The sequence below is a fragment of the Cimex lectularius genome, unplaced genomic scaffold, assembly GCF_000648675.2.
Source record: "Cimex lectularius strain Harlan isolate CLEC.00 unplaced genomic scaffold, Clec_2.1 scaffold20, whole genome shotgun sequence".
Lineage (NCBI taxonomy): Eukaryota > Metazoa > Arthropoda > Insecta > Hemiptera > Cimicidae > Cimex > Cimex lectularius.
The window spans coordinates 2,786,015-2,804,443 of NW_019392641.1; the positions used below are offsets into that span (position 1 = coordinate 2,786,015).

General features: G+C 33.0%; 1 long non-coding RNA gene across 1 annotated transcript in view; it reads right to left on the bottom strand.

The window, feature by feature from the left end:
* LOC106661319 overlaps positions 1-13,601 on the bottom strand; it is a 16,526-nt gene extending 2,925 nt beyond the window's left edge. The window contains exon 1 of the long non-coding RNA XR_001339688.2: positions 13,352-13,601. This is a non-coding gene — a long non-coding RNA (uncharacterized LOC106661319). The remainder of the gene's footprint in view (positions 1-13,351) is intronic.
* Positions 13,602-18,429: the final 4,828 nt, after the last annotated feature.

The window sequence follows — 18,429 nt, forward strand, 5'->3', positions numbered from 1 at the left end:
AAAAAATGTAAAATTGAACATGGTGATAAATGCATTAATAATATAACAGATTTTGATCTACCTCCCATTTTAAATATGTACATAAATAATATCAAACATCCAAATAATTAATCTAACCATTTTAATTGTTATTATTTTTATAGTAATTTATAGTAATATTAAGTATTTATTATTCTAATATTTATTTTTGTTATAATTTCCGCGTTTCGCACGTTCAAATTGAGCGTCATTAAAAAAATCAGCTGATAATTGGAACGTCGCGTTGGCGGAGGTATCAGCGGTTCACTTTGGAAATTCATGTCGAGAGACGTGGTTGTAGAAGTCCTTCAACCTGATGATGAGCTAAAAGGCTCGAAATCCGGATTGTTGCAAAACAACTTACTGTGAGTAGGAACTATCCTTTTAAAAAGATTGAACACCACACTCACTCCATCATTTATCATTTCTATCCACCCTTAGGGTGACGGTGTTTTTGAAAAAAAGCCCATTTGTAAGTATGTCGGTTTGGAATGCAGGGCCGCTGGATTCGAACCCGGGACCTTCACCTTACAGTGATGAGCGTCAACGCCTAAGCCGTTGCGGCCACCGACGCCCCAGGTTACTCCAATTCTCAAGTATTTCGTACTAGTTTTTAATATCCGTAATAATTACTTATTTTCACCGCTTTTCAAGTACGGTTTATCGCCATCTCTGCATTATTTTAAATGTTCGTTAAAATCGTTGTAAAGTCTCGCTTTTTCATAATTCAGTATATTTTATAAAAGTGTCAGATACGTTAAATTGTCAAGTTATATTAATTTAGTTTTTAAAGTACATAATTCTAGAATAATGACAAACGAATGTTTTTTTTTTTTAAATTTAGCATTAATATAAATATGCAGATGATACGACCTATTCGCGTTTTTTAAAAAAGAAAGAAAACTTAAAAATAAAAATTTCAATAAATTATAATTAATTAAGGTTTTTAGTTGAGATAAAAAGTCAATGGCACGAGCGGGATTCGAACGTTTTTAATTGTTCAAGCGTACCACGAAATTAGTGAAATTAGTAAATTTCAATAAATATTAAATAACACTATAAATGTAATCTTATAGGTTTATATAATTTGTTACCTATGCAGGCTTTTGCATGTCACCACCTCTACAGTTTACTCAAATCTATAAAACAATGCATTGAAGTTGATACCTCGCGTTTCGACTTGTATATAAAAACAATTCTTGAGAATTTATAATCCGTATCTTTTTGTATCATAGTTTTAATGTTAAATGAAATTTATGAGCCAGAGTGCCATAATTTAGGAACCTAGCTTACTTAATCGCACGAAACTTGAACATCGAGACCAATGCAAGTGATGATTTTCCTACTGAACAAAACATCGCAAAATTTCACATGAAAAAGTATGAATTAGTATTTTGCTATTGCGGACTAATATAACCAAAAATGAGAGAAGAGTGATAACTGCATTTTATCTGATATTTTGTTAAATTTGGAAATTTCAACGAAATCAACGGGAGTCTTCTTTCTTCTGAAGAAAATAATGTTTTATGAGATATAATTTCACTGAAATTTGCTCTATTTTACTTTAGTTGGATATTACCTAATGTCCAGCAAATATTTTTCAACGATGCACTTGCTCATCAAGGTACGAAATGTCAACAATTTTGAGAACGAAGATTTGGATCTATCAGATGCCTTTTTTAAAAAGTACTTTGGACTTGAATCTCAGGTGTCTTTTTGCCACCCCGCCACATTCTGCCATATTCCTCCATATTCACTTTTACTTATGGTTTAGTGCAAATTAAGAGTGTAGAATGTAATTTTATAAGTAATGAGTTAGTAGTCATAACAACTAAAGTGTCACCTTTGTCCTGACCTATATATATATATATATATACATATATAGTATATCGCCGTATATCTTGAGTAATAAATTAAAATCCTTTTTAAAATTAATGCATTGAAAGTTTTTTCAATAATTAAATCCATTTGTCTCATTATATCTCATTTAAAATTTACGTAATAATCACTACAATTGTTTTAACTATATAAAATCTTCAGTTTTTCGTTTTAATTTGGCCCAATTTCCCCATTACATTAACTAGATTTTATCGTTTCAAACAATTATCAGGTTCGATTGTCTGGTAATATATAAGGACGCTCCCAATAAAGTCAGAGAATTCAAATTTGAATCTTTTTGTTTATTATTGTGTGTGGTGATTAGTGACCGTTAATCGTTAGTGTTTGTCTTCTGTGTAACACTTTGAGCCCTGAAGATGATCTCAATAAAGATCGAAACGTTGGCACGATAAAGAAAATGTTTTTTTGAAACCTACATCACACCAGACCGCATCTCACGATTTCTGAATAATTATTGTTTGTTATTGTGTTACAAAATCTCTAAAGTCAACAAGCAACTTTGTTGTCGTTGTGAATTTTGTATTATAACATTCAAATATTAGAGAGGTTAGATATAAAAAGATACACTCCTATCTCAGCCGAATTCACTTTCCCACTTAGGGAGTACTTCGCGATGCTTTTTGCACTTTGGGTGTTTTAGAGGATTGTCGGAAATAAAAAGCGTTGGACTAGCTAGGGGTTGAGATGATGGTACAATGTTTCACGAAGGCGTCGGTATTGACTTTTTGTGGTTTGAAGAAAAATGTGATTTGGAAGTGAGTGTGAATAGTAAGGTAACGATGTATGGAGCTTAGCCATTGGTTCGAAGGATGTTAAACGCGAGTGATTACATACTTTTGAAAAACTTAGATCCTGGTATCCAAAGTTTGAATCTGCACGTCTATATTTGTTGTAGTAATGATGTTCACGCAAAGCGTTTGTTTTCTAGTGGGAGTTTTGATCTTTTGGCAAGTAGTCTTTTGAGAAGGTTATTTTGTTCAGTTATATTATTTTTAGTCGAAGGTGGATGTAGTAAGCTTTAGTCCAAGTAAGCTTTTTGTCGATGTGAAGTCTCAAATAGCTGATAGCATTGGTTGCTGATGATATGATGATAGTGATACGGCGAAGGGTGAATGTTATTTGCTGGAATTTAGTTTCGTCGAGTCTGATCCTACATTTTTTTAACTAATCGAAGGATACAGGAAAGTCCTGGTGGTTTCTAAAGGCCATTACTAGATCTGGGCTTGCTGAAAGGATGGCGAAACGTCACCTGAAGTGAGGAGTATGGGCGTTGATAGGAATGTCTTAAGTGTGAAAAGAGAATGGGGCCCAGGATGCTGCCTTGCAGAACACTCGCTTCGACATAATAGGTGTATATAATGTTCTCTTGGTTGTTTTGGTTGTTATCAGGGAGGTGGTCAAATAAAGATATTTTTAATTTTAAATCTCCGCCTAGCTTTCAGAACTTTATTGTACCTTCTTCAGGGCTCTGCAAAAAGATATATTATACATTTTAATTTTGGACAATTTTAAATTAAATATACATAAGAACAAAAGAACGACAAAGAAGAAGAACATGTCTAGCCGTTTCATAGTTGAAAAGATGAACAAAGTGACCAAAAATCAGTAAGTACAAAAATATACGTCTTGATCGTATAAATATTTCATGATAAATTGGCGAAAATTAAAATATATCTGCACAAGTTGGTCGATAAATTTACAAAAATAATAGATGTAGAAGGAAGTTCAACCAAAAATGCTACGTTGCTTGAAAATAAGTTATTAGATTGGGCAAATTAAATTAACCATTAGATATAAAATGTTTTTATTTACAAATATTTGCTAAAAATGCAATAAAGAAAGTATAATGTATATTTTATCGCGAATGCAAAGTGAGTTCATGTTGTAAGTCGTTTGTTTCAAGAAATTTCTTTATATTAAATATACAGTGACTCACGGATTCGTTCACAGCTGAATGCAAATTGGGGCAAGCCACTCTTTGGTCAGCAATGGTTTCTTCAGTTCCCGTCGCTCTTAATCCGGCCTCAGCAAACATCTCCGTTTATTTCAGCACTGACATCCATATTATCATTATCGCCTGGCTTACGCTGAATTTGGACAGCATTTTCAACCTGTACTGATCGAACAGAGCGCGTAGATACAACGCGTTTTGGCGTCAGAAAATTTTATTTTATGACCACTCCTCTTCTTTTTAAAACAACTGTCGTAAATTACGGAAGATCTTTCAGGTTTTGTTATTACCCCAATAATAACAATTTATATTTTTTTAAAATTTAACGGTAAGGAAGTCCTTCTTGTAGAGATTTTATTATTGGATCTTTCAAAAATGTTGAAAATGGCTTCATACTGTAATTAAACGGAATAGATCATAACCATTAAGGAAAGGAAATATTTTAAATATGTAAGAAAAATAACTAAATTGATGATATCTGATAACAAATTTGAGACGAATTATTGAATGGTTTTTTGCGAAATTTGCAATGAAGTAACCCGAGTCACAAAACTGTTCACACGAAGACTCGTAATAAACTGGCTCAATTCAAAGGTATAAACATAAATAAAAATTATTAGGGTGAATTTTTGTTTACCAACAGTTCAACGAACTCAATCCTTATGCTGTTGTCTGGATTAAAAAATACGGGATGTGCAAACTAGAGATAATAGAAAATTGTTTACTGATGTGAACAAATATGTGAGTCACTGTATATAAAAAAAACAACTAAAGTACATGAAAAAAAATCTGTTATGCTTTGCAAAAATATTGTCACGAAATTTTATGGGAAAATGATTTATAACTTTTTATTTCAAATATGGGAACCAACAAAGGAACGATGTGTAATTTCTTGCCCTACTTCAAGATGATAGATTACCAGTGTACGGGTTGACTGTAATTTTTGACTAGGAATATCGTTTAAAAGGTTATATTTTATAAACTTCAAGAATTTTTCAACAAAATCAACTTAGGATTTGGTAGTTATTAAACCTGGCAATCTCACTCTCGATTTGTCACTGTTATAGATTCGTTTCAAAAATTGACAATCTGTTAGGTCTTTCATTGCAAAAGTAAAATCGAAATATTTGATGAATTAACTTTATAAAATGAAATTCAATCGATCAACGGGACTCGATCAATCATTTGATAGGAATCGTGGGCGAAATTGAAAAATAATTCAACTTTGAGTCGTTTAACCGCCCGGGAGATTTATCATGTAAACTGGGGATAAATAGTATCGTTTAAGTATAATCCAACTGATTAATTACAAAGACAATAAATACTAAATTGAATTAGCCTATGTTAATCATTTCCTAATAATGTATGAAGTTCACAGAGAAGAAATTAACATTTCATATTGAAAATAGTAATTAAACTATTTAACTCATATCAAGAACAAAATATTAACACAAAATTCACTAGTTTTCGTGGTCCGCTTGACGAATTAATATCTTTCAATATAATTAAAGTTTTTTAGTTGAGATAAAAAAAAGTCGGCGTTACGAGCGGGATTCGAACCCACGATCTTCGGTTAGATACGCCGCTGCACTACCGCTTGAGCTATCGTGACCTCGATCCTCTCGGACACTAATTTCCCATTTCAATTCAAAAGGTGAGGTTGAGATGGGAAGTTAGTGTCCGAGCGGATTGAAGTCACGATAGCTCAAGTGGTAGAGCAGCGGCGTATCTAGCCGAAGATCGTGGGTTCGAGTCCCGCTCATGCCATTGACTTTTTTATCTCAACTAAAAACCTTAATTAATTGAAAGATATTAACACAAAAGTTGAAGGTGAAATTAGTGTAGAATCTTTTTAAAATATAAACATTAAACGCTCATCATCAGGTTGAAGGAGTTACAAACACGTCTCTCAACATGAATTGTAAAAGTGAACCCGTCAGCGACGTTCCAATGAGAGTTACAACACAACTAAATATGTGTGGTGTTTAGTCAATAAAAGATATTCAGATCCAGTTGATCATTGCAATAATCAGGCCTGAGAAAAGTTTGAACATTTCGGATAATACAATAAAATAGACATAACACAGAACAACCCGTAAAATTAAAAATAAAAATATTTGATTTTCAACTAGCAAAAGCTAAGCTTTTTAAATTAAAAAGTATCAAAGTTGTAGGTAGTCGTTTGCTAACATTTGGTTCTGCCTGGACGTGTTTTGGTGTCAAAATTTAATCGAATCACATCATCAATCTTTATCGTGCCAACGTTTCGATCTTTATTGAGATCATCTTCAGGGCTCAAAGTGTTTGTTTTACGTGTAGATGTTTCATTCTTGTCTGGACAATGATTCAGCATATCCCTTATTATTTCGCTTATCTTTTCATTTCTATGAATGTCTTGTCCTCAGAAAATGAAATCCGGTTTGTTGCTACTTTTGAATTATGGAATAGGTTACATATCAAAAATTAAACGAAAAGTATATTTTGCAATAAAATTTTAAGATTGTTAATTTCATGTTCTGAAATAATCTCACATGATTTAATTAAAATAAAAATTAAATCGGAGTATGAAAACTGTTAATAGTTAACGTAAAATCTATATATCCCTGTAATTATTATTAACGAATAATAAACTAAGATGAGCAATATTGTATTATATTAAATTTGAATTGTGTGGTTTGTGTTTGAAAACATTTACTTGTGGTTTTTTAATAAAATACTAGTTACTTTTATTTACTTGCCCGCTTCGGGAATTTACACCCATCATCAGGTTCTATACTTTTTTTAAACAATCATACTCATATTTTACAACATTTTATTAAAAATCTTACCTTATATTGTAGTAAATTCATATTAATTATGATTATCTGGAGGTCGTGAGATGAGGTCTGGTGTGTCGTAGGTTTTAGAAAACGTTTTCTTGATCGTGCCAACGTTTCGATCTTTCTTGAGATCATCTTCAGGGCTCAAAGTGTTTGTTTTCCGTGTATATGTGCCATTCTCGTATGTCGTGTTGAGAGTGCCCGAGTGCCCAAAATCAACACGACAGACAAGATTGACACATCTACGAAAAACGAATAGTTTGAGCCCTGAAGATGACCTCAATAAAGTTCGAAACGTGGGACGATAAAGAAAACGTTTTTCTAAACCTACGTCACACCAGACCGCACCTCACGATCTCCAAATAATCAAAAACTAAATATTATCGTAATACTGAAGAAGAAAATAGTTTTAAATTAGTGATTAATATGTATGTCAAATATTATTTAGATACACGTTTAAAATAGGAACTCAAAATATTATTTATGCATTTATCTAGTAATGTAATAATGGATAATTTCCTAATGTGTGGCAAAATTTCGAACATAAAAATTCATTTTTGGTTTTTTTATTTAAAATTAACTTTTTTACTTCAAATTAACCGTTGTTAAAATCAAATTAACCTTACTTTATTACTGTTGTATTTAAATTTAAATTGTTTTTTTATTTTATTTGGATGGTCATTGGATTCAGAAAATTTGGTCGATTTAGGCAAGTGATCTTTAGCTCTCGTTTTAATTTCCCTGCCGCTTATTCGTATATATTTAATATCGCAATCTTTACAATTAAATTACAATTACAATAAATTACAATTTATTTACAATTAAATAAATCCTTCTTTTTGACAAATCGTCAACCTTGTTTTTAGGTTTTCTAAATGAACACGCACCTCTCAAAGCTACCCGAAAACTATAATGTCTAAGAATTTTACTAGTTTCTGATGGTTCACAAATGTAAGACAAGCAACGAAAACGTAAAGATTCATTTCTGGTAAGCCGGCTGAGTCAGATTGTTGCTTTTTTAAAATTAATTAACGGTTTGTTGAGATAAAAAAGTCAGTGTCACGAGCGGGATTCGAACCAACGATCTTCGGCTAAATACGCCGCTGCTCTACCACCTTTTGAATTTTTCCTCCTTTTTTTAAAAGTTAATTTCCTTTTATTCTTTTCACGATCAACCTATTGTATAAATAAATATTTCTTGATATCCAATGTTTTTGAGCTACGGTTTTAATGGGTGTAATTAGAGGGTGTTATTGGGAGTTTCAACATACGGTCCATGAGCCAAATGAATCCAGCAGCTTTTTGGATTCAATCTGCTCGTATCATTCGTAGGTGTCAGCAGTTCTGGGTTTTCTATATATGTCTAATTGAATTAGATTATTTATTATCGACAGTTTTAAGTATAAAATGTTTAAAAACCATTTTTATTTATTTCCAATGTAAAATTCATACTAGGGTGTAAAGAATTAATTAATTCTTTTTGGTCCTTTAGTGTTCCAGACCGTATGCATAAAATATCATCTACATAACGTTTTCAAAAAAGTGCAGATTTAATCATTTTTGTTATTTAGTTTGGAATTTTTTTTCAAAGTTATCCATGAATATTTCGTCACAAAGTGGAGATAATGGAGACCCCATTGGCAAACATTTCACTGTATAAATTTATTATTAAATTTACAATAATTATATAATAGAAATATATTTAAGAGGTGACTATTATTTTTTATAAATTCGTTAATAGATTCACTAGTTTTGTGGTCCGCTTGACCAAGTAATATCTTACAATTAATTAAGGTTTTTAGTTTTGAAAAATGGCAAAAAGGAGGGAAAATTAAAAAGGTAGCGTTGGGATGGGAAGTTAGTGTCCGAGTGGATCGAGGTCACGATAACTCAAGTGGTAGAGCAGCGGCGTATCTAGCCGAAGATCGCGGGTTCGAATCCCGCTCGTGCCATTGACTTTTTTATCTCAACTAAAATCCTTAATTAATTGTATGTTCGTTAATAGAGTTCTCCGTAAATTTGTCTTTTATTAGTTCGGTAAATTCTTTAACAGGGATATTTGTAAATAACTTATGAACGTCAAATGACAATAAATACACTTTCGTTAGGTATATTTTTGTTCTTTAACTGTTTTAACACTTGTAAATAACTGTTAATACCGAAAGTACGTTTGAAATGGGTGTGGGTTTTAATTAATTTATCTGTTATTACCGCGAATTTGTGGCATGGAGAATTAAACTGATCTTATAGGTTTGTATTCTTTGTGAATTTAAATCGACCTGTATAATTGGGTTTTTTCGTTGGTATAAGTTTTTATACTGTATTTTGTTCATTTGAGAATAGAAAGTCACTCTGTTTTTATACCTGTATGAATTCTCGTTAATTTTATGGTGGGGTCATTTTTTATTATCGTTCATATTCGTTATTGTTTAGGCATCCTTCAACTTTAGCAACGAGTTTTTAGTCTGCAATTATAACTGTGCTATTTCTTTTATCGGCTTTTAAAATAGCGTTTTCGTTACTTTTGATCAATAGATCGAATTGTAAGTGGGATATTTAATTTTTTTGACTTTTGGATTCATCAACTTTGATTAATTACTTCAGCACATTTATATTTTATATTTGTATTTATTTTATTACAATCAACCGAGGGAGTGTAATTTTTTTGTATCTAGTTCTGTTTTAGGGACAAAATTTAAGCCTTTATTTAATTAATTTTTTCTTCTTTATTTAGGAAAAAGTTGTTAACCCTTCAGTAAAATTTAATTGGTTGTTTGGCCTTTATGAGCTTTAAGTGTACCGTATGCGTGTTTTTAATTTTTTATCCATGGTATTTTTTTTATCAATGATAAATTTAATTTTTAACCGCGTATCATAATTAAATTAATTCTAATTACTGGAGACTATAATAGGCAAGCCTAATGTGAACAAGATATTGGTAAAAAAGTTTTTTCATCTCTTTGATTATATTATTTGTGGAATTCATTATTTAATATGGTTTTATGGCATTTACGTTGTAAGAGAGTGAACAGTTCTTTTTACTTAAGTAAGGACGAATTTTGGGGCTAGTTTTAATTACAAGCCTTGGGACTTGAACCAAATTGATTTGCTGATTTTTGAGTATGAAAGTCTTAATTTATAATAACGTTTTAAAAGTTTTTGTTTACTGGCTTATTTTAAATAAGTGGAGGTAGTGTTTTTGAGAATCTTTTACAGGCGTTCACTTAGAAACATCCTTTCAAAACAAACTTTTCAAAAACGGGGCTTACCAACTTGATTGTAATGATTGGGATATTAACTATACAAAACAATGCGGCAGAGAAATTAAAACGAAAATGAAATAACACTCGCCTAAATCGAACAAATTTTCAAACACAATTTCATTTTAAATTTAAATACAACAGTGTTACACTAGTTCAACAAAGAGAAAACTAGATTGTTTTGCGAAATTTGAAATAAAAAAAATGTAAAATGAAACATGGAAACGAATGTATACATATTATAATAAATTTTGATTTACCTCCTATTTAAACATGTACCTACATAATATTTGACATTTTATCTCAACTAAAAACCTTAATTAATTGAAAGATATTAATTTGTCAAGCGGACCACGAAAACTAGTGAATTTGACGTAATAATTAATCACTAATTTAAAATTATTTCTTTACAGTACTTATTAGGATAATGTTTAGTTTTTGTTGTAACTCACGTTTTTCATTTACGTTTCATCATTTACAAAAAGTGAAAAAGAATATTAATTTTTTTTGTATGATTGACCAAAAAACTTGTTTTAAATAATTAATCTTTATGTAAGATATTGGTTGAAATGAGAAAGTTGGTGTCACGCGCGGGATTTGAACCCACGACCTTCGGCTAAATAGCCGCTGCCTGAAAAATAGCAAAAAGGAGGAAAAATTGGAGTGGAAGTGAAGATAGCTTAAGTGGTAGAGTAGCGGCGTATTGAGCCGAAGGTCCTGGGTTCGAATCCCGCTCAAGACGCTGACTCATTTTATTTCAACCAATACCTTACATGAAGATTAATTATAGAGTAAAGATCAATTTAACAGTTTTATTCTATCAAATATAAATTTAATAGTTAAGTACCCCTAATCCACAAAACATATTTCACGTTATCAGCATTAGTAACATCGACCACTTTTTCACTCACGAACACTCTCTCAAATTCTTGTTGTTACTGCCAAACTTTCGACCTATTTTAAGGTCATCATCAGGGTCTATATTAATCTCACATTATGAAAAAAATGTACAATTGATTTTACCAAGAACTATGTAGGACTAACAAAACTATCTTCAATATGTCGACAGATGCCCATAATGCATCGAAATATCATAACAAAACTTGCTCGTTTTGGTGAATTAACCTCGTTATTTTTTGAACTTTTTTTAATATTTTGTACAAAGACGTCTGGCAGATGTCAAAACGGTGGGAAAGGAAGTCGGAATTAGGACCAGTGTCCTTTGTCTCCTGTTACGGTGCAAATGATATGCGTGAACTCCGATTTTATCCGAAGGCCGATCTACTGGAAACTCTCCACTAAACTGAGATTAAACAGAAACAACCTGTAGATATTGTGTACAGTAATTGATATACTTATTAATACCTAAAAACGTGACGTTTTTACCGCGTGGATTTCATTAATTCCGTTCTCTCAAATACCATTAAAATCTTGATAATTATGATATTTAATGGGCATTATTTATCAATTTATTATTCATTATTATAAATTATATAACATTTATGATCTGCAGGATGTTACTACTTTTTTAAGACACAAGATTGCATGCTAAGAAAGTAAAACCTTAATAAATTGTATAAAAAACAAACAAATAAACAACCGATTAATGTTGTATAATATGGTTAGAAGATATAATATTTACATGACTAAAACATGACAAAAATCTTGTAGAACAATATTCAGTCTTGTATCGTGAGATTTCTTATTGAGGTCTGTGAGTAGATCAACCGGTAGATTGAGCGTTTCATATCGTTTTGGTCCGCTTAGGCTCGCTGCATACGTATTCCAACCAGTGAAGATAGCTAAAATGCTTCAAGTTATCAATTTCAAACATATTTATTTTCTAACGTTTCAACAATTCGCGACTCGCCATCGTTTTCTCGTCCTTTTTATTCTCTTTCTCGTTTCTCGTTTATTGATTCCTTACAATATTTACTTTTTGAAACTTAAACATTTCCTTTGTTTAAGTTAGACAATCTTTGTTCGATTGGAAATTCAAAAAGAGGGGAAGCGCCAAGAATAGAATAAATCAGTCCGCCGGTGAAGATGACTAAAACATTTCTGACAGACCAAAACAGCGAGCTTAAGCGGACCAGGCCGATCGGAAATGAACGAACTACATGATATAATCGATATATCTAAGATTTTAAAAAAGTGTATGGAAATTGTGTTGGACTTAAAAATCGCACGCTATAAATATGCAGTAATTTCATATTGAAGTTATAGGCCGACAAATAGCTGAGGCCCTCTGAGTATTTTCCTTCTTATTTTGGTCTTTCACGCCTTTCTTTTGGTTTTAAACTGCAGCCATTTAAGCGGCTCGATCTGGTTTATCTCGATCTCTACTTATATATTTACACTACGTCGATATACTAAAATGCTAGATTGTTTTTTTCACCTCAGGTTATCAACTACTGAATATTCGGAAAACATACAATACATATTTATACATCATCACACTATATAAACATAGAAATCTGGTCACATTCACTCCCCCAGAGTATTTGATATTCCTCGGGGCGGGGTTAATCAACCCCTTCCTTTCAATCTAATTAAATTAAATCCCATAGATTAACATAATCGCAACACAGATAAAACAAAAATATTATACTTTTAAAAATCCCTCAGGTCCGATGGTACGTCATACTAAAATTAAAAATTACGCCAAAAAATGCCTTTTTTTTGTTTATTATTACTTACTTTAAAATTTATTATTGAGTCTAAGGATGTAGTATTTATTGCAATAAACTGTTCTTCATGAAATTAATGTGACTTAAAGTTCTATAAGTTACAGGTTTTAAGTGTTATTTAAATATTTTTTTCTTGGCAAATAACAACAAAACTCTATCAATTTGAAACCTAACTTCTTGTGTCTTGAAATGTAAAATCCATGTTAATTTCTTATAGTTACCTTAACTTTACCTACCTTTTTGACATAAAATTTATTTTTCAATATGTAAATATCAAATATAAAAGCTTAAAAATCCTTAGTTTACATGAATTAATTCAATGGTGTAAGTAAGTTTTTAGTCCTATAAAAAGTATGATGAAATTTTATGATTATCGAGTATATTTTTGGATATTATTCTGATTTCTTACTATTAACTTAAAATTATTTTTGAATCATAAATTTAAAAAAAAATTCAGTAATATAGTGAAACAAATGGGATCGCAAGGAATTGAACTTATTGACTGAAGTATCATTATGACAATAAAACTTTAAATTGTCAGCAATGTTTAATCATTATTAAAAAATGTGATCATCATAAGACACAAGAAGAAATATTGCACTTGTATAATTTTTAAATTTCGTATGCTGGTTAAAAATAATAATGGTGAGGCTGATGATAAGGGGTTATGTTCTAATGTTATGGTTGAAAAAAATATGTTAATTTTCGCATTACCTATCGGGGCAGGGGAAGGACGACGAGCTGTTGCCATCGGAGCGGGCTCCCTCGACTGACTGACTACACCAGTGGTGCGTATCGACCACCAACCCCCACCAAATGGCACAGGCCCACCAATCGCACCCCTAGGCCGCCCTAAGAACAACCCCTTCGCTAATTGCGTTAACTTGAGTTATGACTGTTACAATAACTGTAATGATCCGCTCACACCCCCGAATAGTTGGCTGTCCCCTTCGGTCTATGAAGGCCTGGATGCCTGGCCCGATTTGCATTCCGTCCCAGACGACAGTCATGGAACGTTATTAATTGTCCCGAGACGATCTCGGGGTTTACATTGTTTGCCGGGTCGATATGAGATCCTGTCGAATCTGATGTAACAGCTTTCAATTAGGAGAAATGAGGCTACGTGGACCAAGGAACTATTTGAATCTATGCGAACTTTTTAATAAATTAGAAATGACATCTAGACTGTGATTAAACTTGCAAAAATAGAGTAATAATAATATAATTTTATTAAAGTATATTTACATTTCTAAAACATCTTGTCCATGAAAGTCCCAGGTAGCTTAGTGTCAGAGTAAGGTATGTGGATCAGGTGTACAGCTAAGTTATTGGAAATGTTTATATATATATTTAGAAATCATGAGATGCGGTCTGGTGTGATGTAGGTTTCAGAAAAACATTTTCTTTATCGTGCCAACGTTTCGGTCTTTATTGAGATCATCTTCAGGGCCTTGTGTTGTCTGCATTTCAGCAAAAAAGTTCTCTGATTTATAGCCGATGCGAGTTCCTTACAAGGGCATCCGCTTCTTCGTTACCTTCCAAATCTATGTGACCTAGGAACCAGCAGAGAATAACTTTATTTAGGAAAACTAAATAATTTAATTTAGTTTTGCAATTCAACAACTTTTTGAGGTAATAATGTTTGAACTTAATGCCCTGATACCTGCCTTGCTAACTGACATAATGGCTATGTTCTTGTTTTTGTATCTTTGGTTCAAATTGAACTGAGTACATCTCTCTATCGCGGGGACATCAGCTTAGAAGATACTGGTGTACCTTTTTTCGTTCTAAATCCATCAGAGTACCTGCACTGCCATTCTCAGCGGAGGGATCTTTCCTATTTTTCAGCATGCAGCTCGAGAAAGATAGCGATGACTTCTACTCTAATCTATACTCGATGCTGTACCGATATATTGTTGAAAAGTGCAAAGGTTCGTTCAGTTCAAGCATCACTTTTATGAGAATTATGATATAACAGGAGGGTTAAAATGTAAAAACTTAGGTCAAGATGTGAGTGAGGAGGTTGAATCAGGGAACTTTTCATGCATGATGTTGTTGATCTATTTCACAGTCACGACCATGACTAAAATTATAAACCAATGGGATTAGAAGATTTAAAAATTAAGAACTGTGGTTTCTCTGATTACCCACAATCCAACATTAGTTACTCAGTACCGTAGTTATTATAGTAAGTTTTTTTATTTGCTAGCAGTTTGAAATCAAGCGTTTGTGTATTGTGAATGGCGGAGTGCAGAAAAATTCTGATAGACCGAACAAGCGAGGGTAGACGGACAACGATGAACGACCGAATTACAGTGTTTAAATTGCCTGATAAATCCTTCGCTGTCGCCAAATAAACTGTCTTTCGGTAATTCATGAGTTCAAAGTTTTTTTTATACAATTAACTCTTTTTTTGCATTAGAACTCTGCCTTTTAGTTTGTTTGGTGTATGAACTGTTTTGTTACTGATAATTTGTGTTTTCCGATTAATTAAACATAATAATCCATAAAAGACTTTCAGGTCAAATTGATCATTGCAATAATCAGACATGAGGGATTTTCGGACATTTCGGATAATACTGATCCGCCAATCTCGCTGATTTGTAAAAACCGACAGAACAACCCGTAAAAAAAAGATTTTCAACTATTAAAAGCTAAGCTTTTTAAATCAAGAAGTAGCAATGTTATAGTTAGTCGTTTGCTAACATTTAGTTCTGCGTGTTTTGGTGTCAAAATTTAATCGAGTCACAAAAAATCAAACAAAACTGAGAGTATTTTATGAAATATAAATAAAATTAGATTGATTTAAAATTAGCTTGATTTCTATTGTGAAATTTCTAGTAAGGTCTTTGGTGTTTAGTGATCGTTAGTTAATGATTATTTACAGATCGTGAGATGCGGTTTGGTGTGACGTAGGTTTAGAAAACAATTTTCATTATCATCCCAACGTTTCCAACTTTATTGAGATCATCTTCAGTGCCTGAATTTCAACAAAAAGGTTCTCTGATTGATAGCCGATGCAAGTTTCTTTCCATAGCTGGCGATGGACATTAACTAACGGCCATTAAACACCACATATTTCTACACGAGGAGAATGAACAACATGGGATTTTATGAACAGATTTCAACTGCATATGGACACCAAGCAAAGAGTATTCTGGAGAACTTGCATCGGCTATCAATCAGAGAACCTTTTTGTTGAAACGCAGGTAACTGAAGGCACTGAAGATGATCTCAATAAAGTTCGAAACGTTGGCACGGTAAAGAAAATGTTTTTCTAAACCTAAGTCACACCAGACCGTATCTCACGATCTCCAAATAATAATTTCTAGTAATGGTTGGGAATTCATGAAGGAAGCCATGAAATGTCAGTGTTTGAAACTCACTACTGGAGATTTTTAAATGCAGAAACGAATATTAATCAGTACAACTAATAGATAATACGATTTTTAGTTGGCATTTTGTTTTGTTCAAAGTAACGGTGGTTTGTGTGGAGCATGTTAATCCCATTGAAGATAATGAAAAAATTAAAAAAGGCTGACATCCGAAATGTCTAAAACTAAGAATAAATAAATCTTATTGAAAGGAGGGACATTAACAAATTTTAATCACGGTATCGATGTGTAGGAATGGTTATAACTTTCATATGTGATGTTAGGCGTTGTTATGCACCACTGATGAACGGTTTCATCTGATTTTCTTGCAAATATATTTTTTACGACATTATTTACTTTTATACTATATGTAAAATTGTTAACATGCACAAATTGACAAACTAAGACCAAATCTGAAACGAAGTGGCACTAGGGTGTGAAGAAACACCGAGTGGTGACATTTCTACTACGGTCTACATGTTATTACTCGCTGCCCTACAGAAATTTTGGCAAAGTTCGGTATGTCATGTTTAAAACTAAAGGATTGGGGTGTAATGAAATAGTGAAAGGGAGTTGTGGAATTTTATGTATCGGGATTTTATGGTATCTTTGTCTGAAGGAATTTTGAGGTCATCATGGATTGTGGATGGATTACGTAAAAGGAAGCGTTTACTATTTTTGGATTGGAAAATCTAGATGCTTTGATAATTAAAATGCTTGGTTGAATCCCACAGTTCAGTGCCCTATGTGGAAATGGGTTTAATTATTGTCTCTTATATCTGTCGTTCGTTGTGAAGCGTCAGTTTGGACCGTTTGTTAGGAATCGTTAGATTGTTTTGTATGGTCTAGTCAGTTCCTAATTTTTTGGGACTTTTGGGGATTCCAAGTCTTTTGTCCATGTACAGCTCAAGGTAGCGGACGTGATTAACTGGGGGATATTGATGTAGGTATAATGGTGGGCATTATTCCACATGGGAGGGTAAAGATCTACATTATTTTTATACACCACTTTTTTAGCCAAGATTCTAGTTTGATTAAGAGGACGGCATCTTTATTGTAGAATAGGATAGCAATTAAAGCATTAGCATGTAAAAGAAAAACACCAAAATTAGTCAGTGAATGCATCCAAAATATCCAAAACCTGGGGAAACACAACAACCTGATAATATCCTGTGCCAGGGCACAGGGGAATTTTGGGTAATGAGAAAGCAGATAGTCTGGTCAAAAGGATCTGCAAGACTTACATAGGCTCCGAGCCTATACTTGGGATAAAAAAAACAAATATAGAATCCTCTATCGCAGAATGGATCCAAACAAAACAAAGGAGAAGTGGATATACTCTAGCGGTAGGTAACATAGTAAACTTATGATGAAACAACCCTCACCCAGACTGGCAAAAGCATTGCTGCAATTGGAGAGGGCCAAACTCAGAGGATTGGTAGGACTACTAACCGGTCACTGGCATCTGAGAAAACATCCACACAACATGGGTATATACAAGGATGATCCCAATTGCAGGTTATGTAATGAGGAGGAGGAAACAACCACCCGTATCATCTTCGACTGCGAAGCAACAGCTCAATGGCGATTTAACCTAACATGTGGAAAAACTTAGGAAAGTGCATTAAACCCATGAGGTATGTTCCTTGATCATTGAGTTTCAGCTTATAAAAAGAATCGAAAAGCTTCATATGAGCGATTTCCGTACAATCCAACTTGCATTTGCATGTACCCTGCACAAATACACTTGGTTACACTGGCAAAAAAATCCTCATAAGATCCGATAGCCAGGCAGCCATTAAAGCATTAGCATGTAAAAGAATAACATCAAAATTAGTCAGTGAATGGATCCAAAATCTCCAAAAGCTGGGAAAATACAACAACCTGATGATATCTTGTGCCAGGGCACAGGGATATTTTGGGTAATGAGAAAGCTGACAGTATGGCCAGAGGAGGATCTGCAAGACCATACATAGGCCCTGAACTTATACTTGGGATAACAAAGACAAATATAGAATTCTTCATCGCAGAATGGATCCAAACAAAACAAAAGGAGAAGTGGATCTCTAGCGGCGCTAGACAGAGCAAACATCCCTCACTAAGACTGGCAAAATCATTGCTGCCAAACTCAGAGGGGTGGTAGGACTACTAACCGGTCACTGGCATCTGAGAAAACATCTACACAACTTGGGTTTATACAACGATGATCCCAATTGCAGGTTATGTAATGAGGAGGAGGAAACAGCCACCCGTATCATCTTCGACTGCAAAGCAACAGCTCAATGGAGATTTAACCTAACATGTGGAAAAAACTTAGGGAATCAAATTGCAGCAGCGACAGTCAATGACCTGATACTTCTAAGGAGAAGGATTAAGTCTATTGCATTGAACTAAGGAACTAGGAAGGTTCAATAAGCC